General features: G+C 34.6%; 1 long non-coding RNA gene across 2 annotated transcripts in view; it reads right to left on the bottom strand.

The window, feature by feature from the left end:
• The window catches only part of LOC128778262 (uncharacterized), a 636,253-nt gene extending 628,477 nt beyond the window's left edge, over window positions 1-7,776 (bottom strand). The window contains exon 1 of one of the 2 annotated variants that reach the window (XR_008423739.1): window positions 7,699-7,776. This is a non-coding gene — a long non-coding RNA (uncharacterized LOC128778262). The other variant, XR_008423740.1, reaches the window with a different exon arrangement.
• Between the last annotated feature and the right edge of the window lie 9,499 nt (window positions 7,777-17,275).

The raw sequence follows: 17,275 nt of genomic DNA, 5'->3' as shown, positions 1-17,275 counted from the left end.
TTTAGTGGAAGCAAGATAAAATACCAACTAAATGAGGTTTTGGAATTGTGCCTGGCTTTTATTAATTCCTGCCATTTTCCCCTACTATCATGAAAAATGAAAATGTGATGACCTGAACTTTGGGTCCATTATATAAACTGAATTTCTGAAGCCATTTGTGGAAAACTATTTCATAACTAGTGAAATAGAGACACATTATATGTATTCATGCATTCATTTATGCATTTACTCTTGTATCAATCACATATTAATTGTACACGGATGACATATTATGAATACATCAATTATTATTTTAAATTCTGGGCAAAAAAAGATAAACTAAAGATGATCTCTTCCTCCAGGAAGAAAAACATGTGACCAGTAATTTAGAAAACAAATGACTATAATTGATGTATGGACAAAGTGAGGTATAGACAGAATAAGCAGGAATGATGTATTAAGTCAGTTTTTGTGGGCCATAAACAATCAATGGAATATCTTTGAGGCATGAGATTTAGGCAAAGAGATTATTATGAGCAAAAGCATGAAGGTAGGAGGTATGGAAGTAGGGTAGTTTCAGGAAACAGGTTAGTGTGGTTTACTGAGAAACTACATGAGAAATCATGTTAGAAAGTGAGGAGGGAATGATCAGTTCTGCAGTGTTTTTGTGTCCATGTTTGAGATGGGTTTAGCACCTTCATTCACATAAGAGCTGACATTAAAGCTGTCTAGAAAGATGAATAGGATTTTACCACCAAACATTGAAAGCATACTCTGACAGTAGAAACAGCTTAAGAAAAGGCATAAGAACATTAGATTGTCCCCTGTCACTGGGGAACAATGTAGTTTCATAGCCTTAGAATAATAATGCATGTGGTAGGGATGACATTATATAAAGTTGGAAGATAAGATTAAAGTTACATTACAGAAAGCTACAAATTATGAGCTAAGGTGTTTAAACGTTATCCTCAATGGAATGGAATGGAATAGAATGGAATGGATGAAATGAAAGGTCTGTTCTAAAATTATAATTATAGTAGCAGAACCAAATAAGGAATTTACACTTTCAGAAATGACATATTACTTTGGAGAAGTCCTCCACTGAAGTAAAAAAACTACACATATATTTATAATATTTAACATCTGTGTGTATATTTAAAAACTGCTCAAGCAAATGAAAGGCCTAATAAAATAATAAAGAATTACTGGGCCAGGAAGATAAAGGTTCAGGGAGGTTAGGTTGGAATTTGAGGCCACCTTTTTTTTTTTTCTAACTTGTTTGCTGATCATTGTTTTTGCAGCCTTGTTGGGTTAAGTGGATGGATGGATATTAATATCTAAGCTGCCAGGTAAAGGAAACCTAAGGAATCTCCCTTGTTTTGAGGAGGATACTGAAATACTACATCTTGGGAATAGGTTTAAAAGAGAAATAGGCAGGGATACCTGGGTAGTTCAGTTGTTTGAGCGTCCGACTCTTGGTTTCGGCTCAGGTCATGATCTCACAGTTTTGTGGGTTCGAGCCCCACATCTGGCTCTGTGTTGGCAGTGTGGAGTCTGCTTGGGATTCTCTCTCTCTCTCTCTCTCTCCCCCCCCCCCACCACCTTTCTGCACCTCCCTCTGCTTGTGCCATCTTAGTCTGTCTCAAAATAAATTAATAAACTTAATAAAAAATTGACCGCTTCAGGGACTTGTAACTCATCTCCAAATAAGCTAAAGCCAACATTTCCCAGGTTAGGAAGAAAATCTATATCCTATCTGAAAGAAGATAATATCAGAGACCTCAAATTATTTCTACAAATAATTTTATAAAAACAATGCCCAATAAAATAAAAAAAATAACCAGGTACATGATCCAAAATTACATGATCCAAATCAGCAGAAATATTAAAAAATAAAAGCAGATCTACTCATGGTCCAGATACTAGAGTAGCCACTCAGAATTTAAAAGTAACCACTCTATATGTTCAAACAGAATAAAAGACTATGAGCAGAATATTGACATAGATAGAAATTTAAAAAAATAGTGGAAATTTTAGAACATAAAAATAAAATAATTGAAATTAAGAACTCAGCAGATGGGATTAGCACAGGCTAAACATAAGTGACAAAAGAATTAGTGAAATGAATGATAACTCAGAATAATGTATGAAGCAGAGAGACAAAGAAGGAAAGTACAAAGAGGAGAACAACAACCATGAAATTTACAGTAAGAACATCTAGAAAAATAAGAACGAGAAAAAGACAGCCATCATATTTGAGCAGATAATAGCTTTGAACCTTCCAAAAATAATGAAAATTATCAACCAAAGACATAGGAAATTAGACTTGAACTGGCATTTCACAAAAGAGGATATAAAAGTGGGAATAAACTTAAAAAAAAAAGGTACTCAACCTCTTATTAATTAGGGAGGTGCAAATTAAAATCGCAATGAAAAAACACTTCACAAGCATAAAAATAGCTAAAATTAAAAATACTATATGCAAGTGTCAAATAAGCATACCAATGAAAACTCTCATTCAGTGATGGTTGGAGTATAACTTGCTAAAATATCTTTAGAAAATATGTTATCTCCTAAAGTTGAACATACATGCAACATACATATAACCCATAGTTATATAGTTTTAACCCATAGTCATATGTTATATGGAAATCCACCCTTTAAAAATTTCCCAGTAGAAATGCAAGTACATGAGCTTAAAAGAAACATGTATGTGGATGTTGATAGTACTATGATTTAGAGTCAATAGGGTAAACAGCTCCAACACCCATTAATATAATAATAGATAAATTTCAGCATATCCATGATGTAATACTATACTGCACCTGAATTGATTGAGATACAGCTTCCCACAACAACACAGATGTATCTCACAATGATAACCTTAAGTGAAAGAAGTCAAGCACAGTAAAAGACTTTCCATATATTTCTGTTAGTACAAAACCCCCCAAAAAATAGGCAAAAATAAGTTATGATTACATGAAAAAACATGGTACAACCAAAGGAGTGATTACAATAAATGTCAGGATGATGTCTCCCTTGGAGATGAGGAAGAAGAAGGTAGAAAGAGCTTCCAGGGTACAGCTCATGACCTGTTTGTTGATCTGAGTGATAGTCACATGGATGTTGGTTTTATAATAATTCATTGTTTTGTTTTTTCTGTGGGTTTTTTCTGCATATTTCATACACATGCATTTTTTTAAACGTATTGGTGAGAGGCTTCGAGATCAGATGTATGCTTTAATTTTAAAAACTTTCCTTTCAGATGCCTGGGTGGCTCAGTTGGTTAAGTGTCTGACTCCATTTCAGCTCGGGTCATGATCTAATGATTCGTAAGTTTGAGCCCCACATTGGAGTCTGTGCTGACAGTGAAGAACCTGTTTGGGAATCTCTCTCTCTCTCTCTCTCTCTCTCTCTCTCTGCTCCTCTCCCACTCAGGCTGCCTCTGTCTCTCTCAAAATAAATAATCTTAAAATAAATAAATAAATGAATAAATATCTTTTCAACATTCCAACACAGTCAGTTATAAGCTCAATTTAAAATTGTTTCAAATAATCAAAATAAATTTACTTTTGCTTATTAGGCAGTTGTTAATTTAAGTGATAAATATCCTCTTAGAGAATTTGTTAAAGTTTCTTGCTGTTTTTTTTCATTTTCACTAGCATTGCTTTTCCTAAATGAATTTTCCTTACCCCAGATAAAACTTGTACCTAATATGTTAGATCTGGATTTCCCTTCATTGACTGGCCTTGGGCTTTAACTAGTAATCCCAAGTAGTTTTCTTGCTGTAAAGGTCAGCATTTCACAAACCTGTCTTAAAACGTATAAGTAAAGAATAATTTAGATATTCTATTTCATTTTTGACTACACAAATGTCATTTTTTCAATTGATCCTAAAATGTTTTTTATTATGTCTTCCTTCTGCTCAGAAACTTCCAACATTTCACGATGGCTTAAAGAATAAAAATACATAGTTACAGGGGTGCCTGGGTGGCTCAGTAGGTTGAGCGTCTGACTTCAGCCCAGGTCATGATCTCCTGGTTGGTGAGTTCGAGCCCCGCGTCGGGCTCTGTGCTGACAGCTCAGAGCCTGGAGCCTGTTTCAGATTCTGTGTCTCCCTCTCTCTCTGACCCTCCCCTATTCATGCTCTCTCTCTGTCTCAAAAATAAATAAACACTAAAAAAAAATTAAAAAGTACATAGTTACACAATTATAGAGCTAAACAGAATCTTCAGATAACCCAGCCCATTTCCATGACCTCAGAGATAAGTGAAACTCACAGATATCATGGTATAACGCCATAGATGTCATGGACACAGTCTAGAAATTGGGTTTTCCCTTTTCTCTGTTCTTTTGTACTATATCACAGCAAATTACAGAGTCTAGAATTTAAGGTCTCCCAAATTCAAGGTCCACACTAATTGTTTTCAATGCCCCAAGCCCCCCAATACATGCTATTCCCTTATAACATAATCAGATATATTTGCTATATTCTTAATGTCTTTGGCCAAGTAATTATTTCTTTAGCTTATCTGGTTGAATGAAGGTTTTGATATCATAGTATCAGTTCATGTTCTTAGACTACAACCCAAAGAATTACTTTTGCTTAAACATGAATGTATTATAAAGAAATAGAATAGCTTCCAAAATGAAGGAATCCATTACAACCAGATCTTAGTAAGTACAGGTTACATACAGGGCAGCTTCAGTAATGTGAGGAAGAAGAAACTAATAGGAATTATTTAATTTTCTATATAGGGATGAATCAGAGACAACCATTTTCCCTCTCTTATACATCCCTTCTAAATATAGATGTAAGAGAATAATTTCTTGGTGTAATTTGGGTCACATGTTTATCCACCCTTCGCTCTGGAAGGTGAGTTATCTCCACTGACAATTCTACAAAACTGCACACAAGTGGGAATGAGGAAAGGATGTAATTGCCTAAAGGAAAATCAAATTGGAGAACTCCTACAAGAAGGAAGCAATGCTTGGGACCTCTGGGTGGCTCAGTCAGTTAAGAGTCTAACTTTATCTCAGGTCATCATCTCATGGTTCATGGGTTGAGCCCCATGTTGGACTCTGTGCTGACATCTCGGAGCCAGGGTCCTGCTTTGGATTCATTCTCTCTCTCTCTCTCTCTCTCTCTCTCTCTCCCACTCCCTTGCTTGCTTTGTCTCTCTTTCTTTCAAAAATACATAAACATTAAAAAAATTAAAAAGAAGGAAGCAATGCTGGGAGTCAAAGACAATAGAAGTGTACAAAGTAATCTAATCCAAACTAATTAATGAGTGCTTTTCACCATATCTTTCTTCCTTAAAAATTCCAAGTTTTGAAATTATAATTTGTCAAGCCCTCTAATTTATACCTTTAGGAGTCTTATTATGAGTAAAGTGCACAAAGTCTGTATATGTAATGGAGTTACAGAAACGAGGTAAAGAAAGGGAAAAGTTAATTAAAAAATAAGTTCCTAAGTGATAATATATGTTCTCATAGTCTAATAAAGATGTAAGCTTTAAAAAAAAAATTGTAAAAGAGAAAGAAAAGAAACCCTTAACTTTTCAGGGTAACAGAACAAGGGAGATTCTTCTCAGGTTATTCGTTCCCAAAGTTTCTCTTTAAATTTTCACTGCAAATACTTGATTAATTCCTTCAAGTCTTGTTTGGTGGATGAGAATCCCACATAAATCAAAACTGTCTTGTCCAGCCCCTTCTGCTTTCGACACTGGGTTTTGAACACTATGCTGTGCAGTCCACAACTCTCTGGATAGGTCTGGGAACTCTGCCATGAGCCTCACTCACTAACCCAATCTTATTTTATGGCTTTAGGTTGGAGAATTATACAGCACTATAGAGCCTAGATGACATTTTTCAGTCACAATACTACTGACATATGGCATTGTCTTCATAACCCTTCCATTTGTGACAAAATAATTTTCTACTTATTTTCTTAAAACATGGGGGTTGAGTGGCTGTTGCAGCTTCTGAAATGGACACTCAACACTAATGAGCACTAGCCTATGGTGACCTATTCAGAATGGAAGACTCACAGTGTGACATTCTATTTAAGTGGGCTAAATGATTGGACATCAGTCACAGGAGTTTAAAGGTCTGGAGAGATGGCAAAATATTATTAATTCAATATCTCTTTAATGCTAAAAAAAACTATGGCCAGAGGGACCTTTGGACAATTTCTTGGGCTATCAGAATACCTAATTGAAGATTAATCTCTAATAACCTCTCAATGCCATTCAGAAGTTTAAATAAAGCCCAAACAAGGAAGAAATTGTCAGTTCAGTAGTGTCGTTTACAGCTAATGCTATGGAAAACTATTTAATTCATTACAGAGGCAGAGAGGCCCATTTCAATTTTTGCCCTATTTCTATCTGGCCAATTAAATATAATGCTGGATAACCACTAAAATTAGAAAATGGAAACTTCTGCACCCAGCATTAACTTCTTCAAAGACTTTCTGAGCTGGTACTTTGGGTTTCAGGCTAACCATCAATCCCAAGGGCGGCCTTCCTTTGCACTCAGGCTAGGTTAGGCACTCAATATCCTTCACAGAACTTAATAGGTCTGAAGTTGTAGGTTTTGTTTTGTTGTTGTTTTTTGTTTGTTTTGTTTTGTTTTTCTTTTTTAAAAAGAAATTGTGTCACCACCCATAAAAAACAAACTCTATAAGGACAGTTGATTTCTCTGGCTTACTAACAGACCCCAGCACCTGAAAAAGGACTTGGTTTGATACATAGATAGGAACTTACTCATTGAAAAAAAGAAGGAAGGAAAAGAAAAAAGAAAAACATACTTGGAGGCCTGAATTTGAAATCTATTGTAATGTTTATATTTGTTTCTGTCCTACAAATATTATCACTCTATTAGCAAAATCTTAGAAGAATAATCTTAGAATAAAAGAAATTTTTATACTCTACAATTTCTAGCCCTTTAGAAAATATATATTGGAGGGTCACAAGGTTCTAGCATGCCACTGCTCTTATACGAAAGAAGGAACCAGACCTTGGCATTCTTAATTTTTGTTTCCCTATTTGGTTTAGTCAGCCTGCTCTCTTAGCAATTTTTGCTTTATCTTCATTTGTTCTGGGAGGAAGCTGCCTTTGGTTGCTAGAGTTAGGGGAACCAGGGCATTCTCATACAGCAGGGAAAGACCAGTGCAGTAGAGTTTGAACCCATCTTTTGATGTTGAATCACTAACATCTTATAAGCCTTAGTTTCTCCTTCCCTCCTAGCCTCAGATCTAACGTTTATTTATTTTTGAGACAGAGAGAGACAGAGCATGAACGGGGGAGGGGCAGAGAGAGAGGGAGACACAGAATCGGAAGCAGGCTCCAGGCTGTGAGCCACCAGCCCAGAGCCCTACGCGGGGCTCGAACCCACGGACCACCAGATCGTGACCTGAGCTGAAGTCGGACGCTTAACCGACTGAGCCACCCAGGCGCCCCAAGCCTCGGATCTAAACAAGCTGATAGGAAAGCTGGTGCATGCCCCTTCCTTTGGCCCCTGCGGAACATTAAAAGAGACCTTGAAAATTGCCAACCTAAGTCTAGCAAATTCCCTAGTCTTACAATAAAGGCGCAACCCACTCCTTCTACCATAGTCACCACATCCCAGGTCTATTTGTGCCAATTCTATTCTTCACAGGAATCCCTTGTCTGAGTAATGAACTTTCTTTCAAATTCTCCCAAATTCTCTTCATCTTACCTGTTAATTGTGACATGGCCCAACCCACATCCATGGGAGTGATCACACAGTAGCCAGCCTGACACAAATAGTTTTCACCACTGACTTGCTTTGTACCTCAAAATAACTTGGGTACATTTGTGATAAGAGTTTATTTTTAGAGGACCTTGCTGAAATCTACATTTGACTCATGGCTATAAATTGGTTGGCCCTACAGAGAATGATTCTAAAGAACAAGGTTTTCAACAGTAAGATCTTAAAACAACACAAGGGTTAAAATCATCTGAAGCTGGAACTAAACACATGGGACACTGTGCAAAAAAGGAAGTGTGTTTTTAAGAAAGAAGTAGAGATAGGAGACATCTTCCTCTATTTTTTTTACCCTGGCTATCCCCAAATTTAATGATGTTTTGGGGGGATGGGGTTTATGTTAAAGTCTTTGTAAAAAGGTCTATTTTTTATCACAAGTGAATGTTATTCCCTCCTTCCTTCCTCCCTTTTCATAAGCTTTCATCAATAAATTCCTAATTTCTAAGTTACATTTAGTCTCAAGTTTTACAATGACAAAGAAAGTATATAATAACAACACAATGTGAAGTGGTGGCCAAGTTGCTATTTGGTCTTTTGGCATCAGCAAAAGGCCTAAACCTTCAGAAGGCTATATCAATCCCCCAAAAGAAGTTTCTGTGGTGGGGCCAGAAAAAAATAGTGTCAGTTTGTGATTTATTAGTGTACAAAGGCTGAAATCCAGGCAACACAAAGAAAAAGAAAAAAAAAAAACTTGTGAAAATATTTGCCAAGATGGTTACCTCAGCTATGACTCCTCTAAGACAGTAGGATCACTGACACTAGGCAGGATCTGGGCCTATATGCCCTAGTAGGCACCCAACCCTGCTGTGAGTTTTTAGAACCAAGATAGTTTGGGAGGATAGAGCATGCCTAAACAAATTAGCCCCAGCCCATGTAACATGGCAGGGGGGCTGCTATTTGTTTTCTTCTGGAACCAAACATGGTGACACTGTGACACTAAGAGCTGGAAGATAGGGAGCAATTTCAGATGTGATGCTAAGATGCCAAAAAAGACAACAATATGTCACTGTGAATAGAACATAGGTTGAAACAAGGAGGCTGAGCAAATACTGATATGATTCCAGAAAATCAGGTGCATCTAGAGGCAATGCTGGTAAGAGTAGAGCACAGTAAATACAGTATTTATTAGTTTAATTCTAAAATAGCTTGAGGCAACATGGAGCACACTAATACTATATATGTTTGACCATCAAGAAGAATGGAAGCTCAAGATAGAAAGTCATAGAAAACAAGAATTACATTATTTTCCTGCATTTCTAAGTTAGTGGCTGAGAAATATCACCTCCAATATTTTCAATTAACATATTATGTTAAAAGCTAGCTTGTTAACTTTGTCTTAGAGAACTCTTTCAACTAAGAATTTGCTGAAATATCACTGACTATTTTACTAACTAATAATCTGAAAGCAAAATGAGCAAGTCACCAAGGACAAATCTTGTCCTCTGGTAGATTCTGCATAAATGATTTTTGTTAGCTTTCTTTCATCAAGATTTTTGCCAATTAATTCATAAATATTAGCATTTCATTAATTGCACCAATATTAACATTTCATGTCAGTGGGGATTTTTAAGCAAATTTCTAATTACTTTAAAAAGTAAAACAAGGGAAAGGTTTTCTAATAATGCTGGTATTAGCAAGCACTAGAATTAGTTTTGACTTGAGTACACATACATTCTAGTATGAAATTCTATTGCTCTGAGTTTTAATGATCAATTTTATGGGTATATTATGTATAACACATACTGAATGTCATTAATGGGCTAATGAATTTCAATGCTTACGATGAATTTAAGAACCAGTCCATGAATCTTAAGAATCTCTCTCTCTCCTTTCTTTTCTTTCTTTCTTTTTTTTTTTTTTTTTTTTTTAGATCAACAGAAAATCAATTCCCAGGAAGCAAAATATTTTCTACATGCTTATTTAAGTATTGGTATTTCAAATGAATGATAAACATAATATATTTTTGTTTTAATCATTTTTTTTCAAGAAGAAAATTGTTTCCATGGTATGGTATAATAAAATGAAGCATGGAAGTTCTTTGAGGAAGTCATCTTATTCATCTTATTCTTGATTTTAATAATAATCCAGAGACACTTCCATTATTCTGAGATTTGCTGGCTATTAAAATACTAAACCTTATGCTAATTTACCATAACTTATTTTGCTTTACATATAAGCTGTTTTCACATCAGCAATGTGCTACAGGAACTAAAATAACAATTCATTTGTTTAATAATCCCTTTATAGAAATTCCTGAGGTCTAATGAGGTGGGAATCTGAGAAACAATGGCTTGGGGGCTTAAACTGGCATAAATCATTTTGTTTGTTTTATCCCTTGTCAGACTCATTTTAATTTCTATAGGGAATCCTCAATTAACTTAAGGGAAAATTTGATGATGAATAACAAACATAAAGGTAACCTGTGGATTATATCTGCATTTGACCTAAATCCTCATTAATGCTTAAGAATACTTAGTTCTTTTTGTATCAAATTGTCCTGAACTCTGTAGCTTTTCCCCCTAAATTTTAAAATAATTTATTGGGAAGTAATTAGAAGCTCTTTCTCTTAAAACATTTAGAGAGCGTGATATCCTTCTGAAACCCCACTCCCATAATATGCTATAGCAATTTGAACCTTTCATCCAGGCTTTGGGTTTTCTGAGGTCTTTCCCACCTTAAGCCCTTTGTACAAGCTATTCCTTTTCTCCAGCTAATTCCTAATTTTAAAAATATCATTGGAAAAACTTTACTTCCTCAGAACCTTTCCCTAACTCTTTAACCTAATTAGATAACTCTGCTCCTCTCTATAATGACATCCTGTTCTTTATCTTCTTGGCATTTATTATATTTGAATTACATATTTTTTGCATGTATTTATTCTATCTACACCCACTTCAGTCTAGACTAAATTCAAGAAGACAAAGATAGTGTCTATTTTGGTTTATTGATGTTTATTGAACATAGCATTTGGCAAATAATTGGAACTTGATAACCATATGTAGAGATTTAATTAATTAAAGATAGAAAGAAATTAATTTGCCTATAGGAAGACCTGACTTACTACATTATATAGAATCCAACACAGCATCACTATCCCATAACAAAATAATGTATATTTATAATGATGTTCTGAGCTCTCTAGAATAAGGTTAAATTATGTTCAATGTATTATGTTTAAAAAGGCAGGAAATATATAATATATCTGGAATAATTCCCACAAAAAATTTTAAAAGAGCAATGAAAGGGAAGATCCCAGTTATGCGGAAATGTACATATTATAATATAAAATACTTATTTTTAAATAGTCCCATATGCATTTAACATTATTAGAGTCATTTTCCCTCTCAAAATCTAAATACTACCTCCTTAAGAAGATGCAGTTAACAGTGTACAGTTTGAAAAGCTCTTCCAGAACTTTAAATTTTAGCAGCAGTTTTATTTTAATATATATATAACAGCTAGAGAGAAGGCTAGAAATTTACAAATGTTAATTGAAACTCATAGCCCGGCCAAATACTTCAAACCTAATGCTTTTCAGTAGTTTCCAAATAATTATTCCAGCTTTCTTATGTAGGAAGAAGAAAAGATGCCAAATGTGGAAATTCCGTGCAGTGACTGCCTCCTTTGGATCAGTGTGTTGGTAACTGCCATACTGATTGACTGAGAGCAACAGAAAACCCCTGAGGCCTTCTGGTTCAGTTGGGATTGTAATGATAGACTAGCAAGATAAAAGTCTGACAGAACATTAGCTTCAACTGTATGACAATGCCCTCCCCAAGAAGATATGATGCTGTGTGGATGAATATAGATTGAAAATGTGGATCCTGTCAGCAGCACTGATTTCACTCAGAAAACCTATATGCTGGGAGAATGCTGTGTCTGCTCAGGGTTAGGATTCCAGCAATGTGTGAAAAATTCGTTTTCTCAGCTGGAAACACTCATGTGTCTAGTCGTACAAGTACTAAGTTTGGGGTCCATATTGACATTGAAGCCGAGAGAAAGGAGAGAGAGAGAAAGGAGAGAGAGAGAGAGAGAGGTGTGCGGATGTTTGCCCCTATTAGGAATGAGTGGGTACTTTTTGGCCTCATGTTGGGCCATGAGAGAGGATCCCACATTGCTCAGAAATAAAGCTTCTTCCTAGGATTACTCAAAGTCCTACTTTCCAAATGCACCCTGATGCCATGAAGTGATTCATTTTCCTCTCCTCCATAGAACTGGCACAGTTGTCATCATTTTTATTATTTCTCTGACTGATTCTCTCCTTCTGACTCCACAGAGCAGAAAATTTACCCTCCAGAGGTGCAGAGGGGATAGATTTTCCTCTTTTTTATTATTTCTCCAAATAGGAGAAGTGAAAGAAAAAGATGAAGATAAATTTCTATCCCTTTAAGTTGGAGTGGTTAATAACATTGACTTTGGAATTAGCCAGCAATCCTGAGTAGGATTTCTCTAACTATGAGAACTTAAGAAAGTCACTATAACTTTCAAAATGCCATAGGACTGTTGTATGAATTTGATGAAATAATGACCATGATGTGAGGTACAGAGAAGTTCTCTATAATTGTTATCTGATGGCATTATTATAACCTAAACACAATGGAGAAACCACCATCTTTCCGTCATGCTTATGGATATTTTATGCTGTGAATTTAGCTGAGAATCAGGCTAAAGTATGGTGTTAATTATCTCCCCCCTCCACACTTTTGACAGAGCTATCAGTGGTATAAAATGTCACTTGAAAATTCTTTCTTGGTCAAAGTAGAATGCATGAATTTGGATCTTCACCGAAGAGAAATGGTGAGGAAAATTCCTTTGTGTGACATGATTATCAAGATGTTCTGACATTTGAGATAAAATGAAGTATTTTTACTAAAAATTTAACTGTCATCAGACTCAGTACCTATGGGATATGTGCAATTCAATACTAGCAATTCAATACTAATTTATAGTCTTTACATAATATAAATCAAACCCTTTGCATTTACTCCTCTCATCTAACAGCTTGTTTTCTGGGTGCCTGGGAGTAACTGAATAAAAACATAACTTTTATTTTTAGTTTTTGTTGATGGATATGTTTTGATAGGATAAAAATACTGTTGATATTCTGAAATCATACAACAGGCATTTGCAAAATCCATTGCATTTTATATTCCTCCCTGTAAATGAATTGATGTATTAGCTGCATAAAGGAAAAGGTGTTTAAGTGTTGACGTCAAAAATTATTTAAGATGAAAGATCATAAATAATCATCTTTCTTCTAAGAAATTAATATATGTTATCCCGATTTATTTTTATTATTTTTATTATAATTATTAATATTTCTGCCATTTATTCTTTTCTTTCCATAATAACTCAGTCTGTACCTTCCAAGCCACATGGAATTAAGAACTGAGTAGTGCAACACCATTTTAGTTTTATGTAAGATGTCTTTATTTAAAAAAATATTATAGTAATTAGTATTATAAGATAAAAATTATTTGATCACCTCTCCATTAACTGAAATATAGAAATAAAAGAAGGGAAAGATAATGAGTTTATTTTTGAACATATTGTGTTGTACATACCTACTTAAATATCAGCCATCTGGGGATATTCAACACGCTGAGATATAAATCTGGACCACATTATAATGGCATGTACTAAATATGTAAGAACTATCAGCAGAGGAGACAGTTGAAACCATAGATATAAGTTACAATACTACTTCTCAAGCTTTAATATGTGTATATAGGAATCACCTGGGGATCTTGTTAAAATGCAGATTTGATGTAGTGGGTCAGGTGTAGAGGTTCTGCATGTCTAAAGAGCTCACAGATGCTGGTGCAGCAGGTTGACAGATCACACTGTGAGTAGCAAGAATTTGGACCACTGAGGGAAAAAAAAAAATTAGACTGGCTTCTTTTTCCCAAAAAGTAAAATTATAATAATAAAAAAGATCTTGGATAACACATCAGAAGAAAATTCCAAAAGAAGCAGTTAAAATGACCAAAATAGATGAAGTAGTGAGAACAAAATGAACAAATAAGGAAAACAACAACCAAGATGAATAAATTTTCAAGAAGTGGGTGGTCAAACCAGACCAAATGATGTGAAAAAATAAGCCATAAAAGAAATGAAAAACCCATATATTTAATAATTAAAAGATCATTAGTTATTTATATATTCTTCCTACAAGAACTTGTCAGATATATGCATTGTGAATATTTTCTCTCAGTCTGTGGTTTGCCTATTCATTTTCTTAATGGTGACTATTGATGAGCATAAGGTTTTAATTTTTATGAAATCTAATATAGCAATATTTTATTATATGGATAGTTCTTTCTCTGTCCCTTCTAAGAAATCTCTGCCTATGTTGTGAAGCTCCTTCCCTAAGCTTTCTTCCAAAAGTTTGCAGTTTGGGGAACTTGGATGTTTCACTTTACACTCCATTGTGGTTTAATTTATGTATGTGGTATGAGGTAGGGGTTTCCTACAAGCAAATAATAATAATAATAATAATAAGTCAACTCAATAAAAATGGGAAAATACTTGAATAAACGCTTCACAATTGAACAATAAAATCAAGAAAAAAGGGCTCAACATCCTTAGTCATTAGGAAAATGCCAATTAAAATCACATGGAGATATTATACCTACATGCTAGAAGAGTCAAAATTACAAAGACTGAAAATGCCTAATGTTAGTAAGTATATGGAGTAAGTAGGCTTTTATTCATTGTTGGTAGGAATGTAAAATGTACATGTACTTGGAAAATTGGAGGTTTCTCATAAAATTAAACATAGATTTACCCTATGAATTAGCAATCCTGCTTCTAGGCATTTCACCAAGAGAAATGAAAACATGTTCACAAATAAATGTGCAAGAATGCTCAAAACAACTTTACTCATAATGGGCCCAAACTGGAAAAAATCCAAATATACAAAAACAAGGGAATGGATTTTGAGGTATGCTCATTTGATAAAAAGAACCTAATAGTAAAACAGAATGAACTTCTGCTGCCACTTTAATTCCAAAATATTTTTAAATGAAAGAAACCAGATACAAAAGAGTACACACTGTATGATCCCATTTATTTTAAGTTCTATAACAGGAAAAAGTAATCTATAGTGAAAGAAATTAAAATTCATTGTTTATCCCCCCAGAGAGAATAACCATTCTGATTTATTTCATTGCATCTGTAAGGTGGTATAAGGAATGTTCTGGAATTATGCATGTTTACTATATCTATATAGATCTGTGATTTATATATTGTACACATTTTTAAAAATATTTAGATGTCTCTGCTTTTTCACTCAAATAAATTATATCTCAATTTAGGAAAAATAAAAGGCAAAAAAAGGAATCACTAATTGTATTTGCAAGAGATATTTCAGTTGAGTGATAGGGTAGACCTCTATACCAGGGACTAAAGGAATGTATTGCAAATAGGAAATGCAGACCCTTTTCTTGAGAATTTTAGTTTTGAAGGGAGAAAGACTCTACAGTTACATGGAATGAGACATGGTAGTTTTATTGTTACAGTTAAATTTAGGAAAGATCTGATGAACTTTTTAGTTATGAGACAGAAGTAATAAACAGGATGGAGAAACAAGAAGAATGAAATCAAGAAAGATCTAAAAATTGATAGTAGTGCTTGTGAATAAGTTTCAATCACCCTAGGCCTTTCACATTTGAATCTCTATCAGTTGAAGGAAAACATACTTTGGACCCTTACATTCTGTTTAGCCTTTTTTCTTTCCTTATATTAATTCTAGCCTACATTATTACAGTTAAAAGTTAAATGTATATCTGCTCAAAATCATTTTAGGATTTTAGAAAATCATGTGCAAATAGAGCATTTAAAAAAATGTGTTGTGTTCTCCATTCCTATTTGTTTATTTGGTGAACCACTTGTTAGGAGTTGAGAAGACTTGAAGAAAAATTGTTATTCAAGCTCAAGGAACAAAGATATCATGCAAGCTTACATTTAGTAAGAAAACAAGCTACTTAAATGTCCTTGGCATTTTGCTCTCCTGTTCTTAAACTAGTAGTCTCATTTCCTTTGGATTTTCAGAATAATCGCATAGCAGAAGTTTCCTATGCCAGTTGGTTTTCATCTCCTCCAATCTGAAACAAAAGGTGCTCTAGTATTGTATTTTAAAATAAATATCTGTATTTTAAAATAAAATATCACCAGGGCACCTGGGTGTCTCAGTCGGTTGAGTGTCCGACTTCAGCTCAGGTCATGATCTCACACTCTGTGAGTTCGAGCCCCGCATTGGGCTCTGTGCTGACAGCTCAGAGCCTAGAGCCCGCTTCAGATTCTGTGTCTCCCCCTCTCTCTGTCCCTCCCCTGCTCATGCTCTGTCTCACTCTGTCTCAAAAATAAATAAAAACATTTTAAAAATTTAAAATAAATATCACCTAAAATAATTCACAATCAAGAATTTTTTGAAGGCTCCTTGGATAAAGAGATAGCTTGGGTGTGACAAAGACACAGAAAATAGAAAGATAAGGGATCTTTGCATAGTAAGAAACACCTGTGATATTGCTACAATTGGGATAGACAATAGGAAAGCTACTTAAGGTCTTCATTTAGCTACAATTTATTTGGATATGAAACTGGTGAATTTAGGCTGCTATAGCTACTTTGGGGCCTTCCGTAATGAAGCTAAGATATTTGCAAATATTTTCTAGAAGCTCAAACTTTATTACATGGTCTATTTACCAGTTTTACTCTGTTCTTTCATGGGGGCTGAGTGGATTCATAATATTGTTTCTAATCTCTTAATATTTAATCTAGAATTTTAGATATTAAATTAAATCTATTATACTTGACACAACGTCATTTTATTCATCCTAATCTACTGATTCATATAGTGAATTTCAGCAGAATGCAAGCTGTACACAGAAAATGATATATGGGATCACAGAAATACAAAAGAAATAAGTGTTCTCTAACCTTCATAAAAATATAGGAGGATTCCCTGATGGGAGTGTTTTTTTTGAGCGTGGAATTCTGGATTTTGAAAGGCATTTATGCATAGTGCTTACAGTACTGACTTTGAAGCCAGACTATCTGTTTTCAGAAGCTACTTAGTCTCTGCCTCAATTTATTCATCTGTGGAATGGAATTTGTAACAATCATAACACTTACCTCACAGAGCTGCTGTGAGGAATCGAGAGAATGTAAGCAATGTTGAGAATAGTACCTTGCTATGGTAGTCACTCAATTAATATTGACCATTATTATTGGAGTGAAAATACACACCTTCTTGCTTCCAGTAGTTGCTCTACCTTGTTGTATACATGCATATATAATACACAGAACAGAACAATGGACTTACATTCCAAAATATGTTTGAGTCCACACAACCGCTGCTCTGGACTCATGACCTTTCCGCATATAATTTTAACTAAATGTCACTATATCTTCTTTAATAACCAACTTAGAGTTCATTTATCAAATGCCTGCCAGAATTTCTGTATGGTCCAATTAAATTTTCAAATTTTGAAGCACACACCACACA

The sequence above is a fragment of the Panthera pardus genome, unplaced genomic scaffold, assembly GCF_024362965.1.
Source record: "Panthera pardus isolate Hobbes unplaced genomic scaffold, ASM2436296v1 HiC_scaffold_2, whole genome shotgun sequence".
NCBI classification, from domain to species: Eukaryota; Metazoa; Chordata; class Mammalia; order Carnivora; family Felidae; genus Panthera; species Panthera pardus.
Note: the sequence above shows the minus strand (reverse complement) of the source record. Positions and strands in the feature narration are given on the sequence as shown.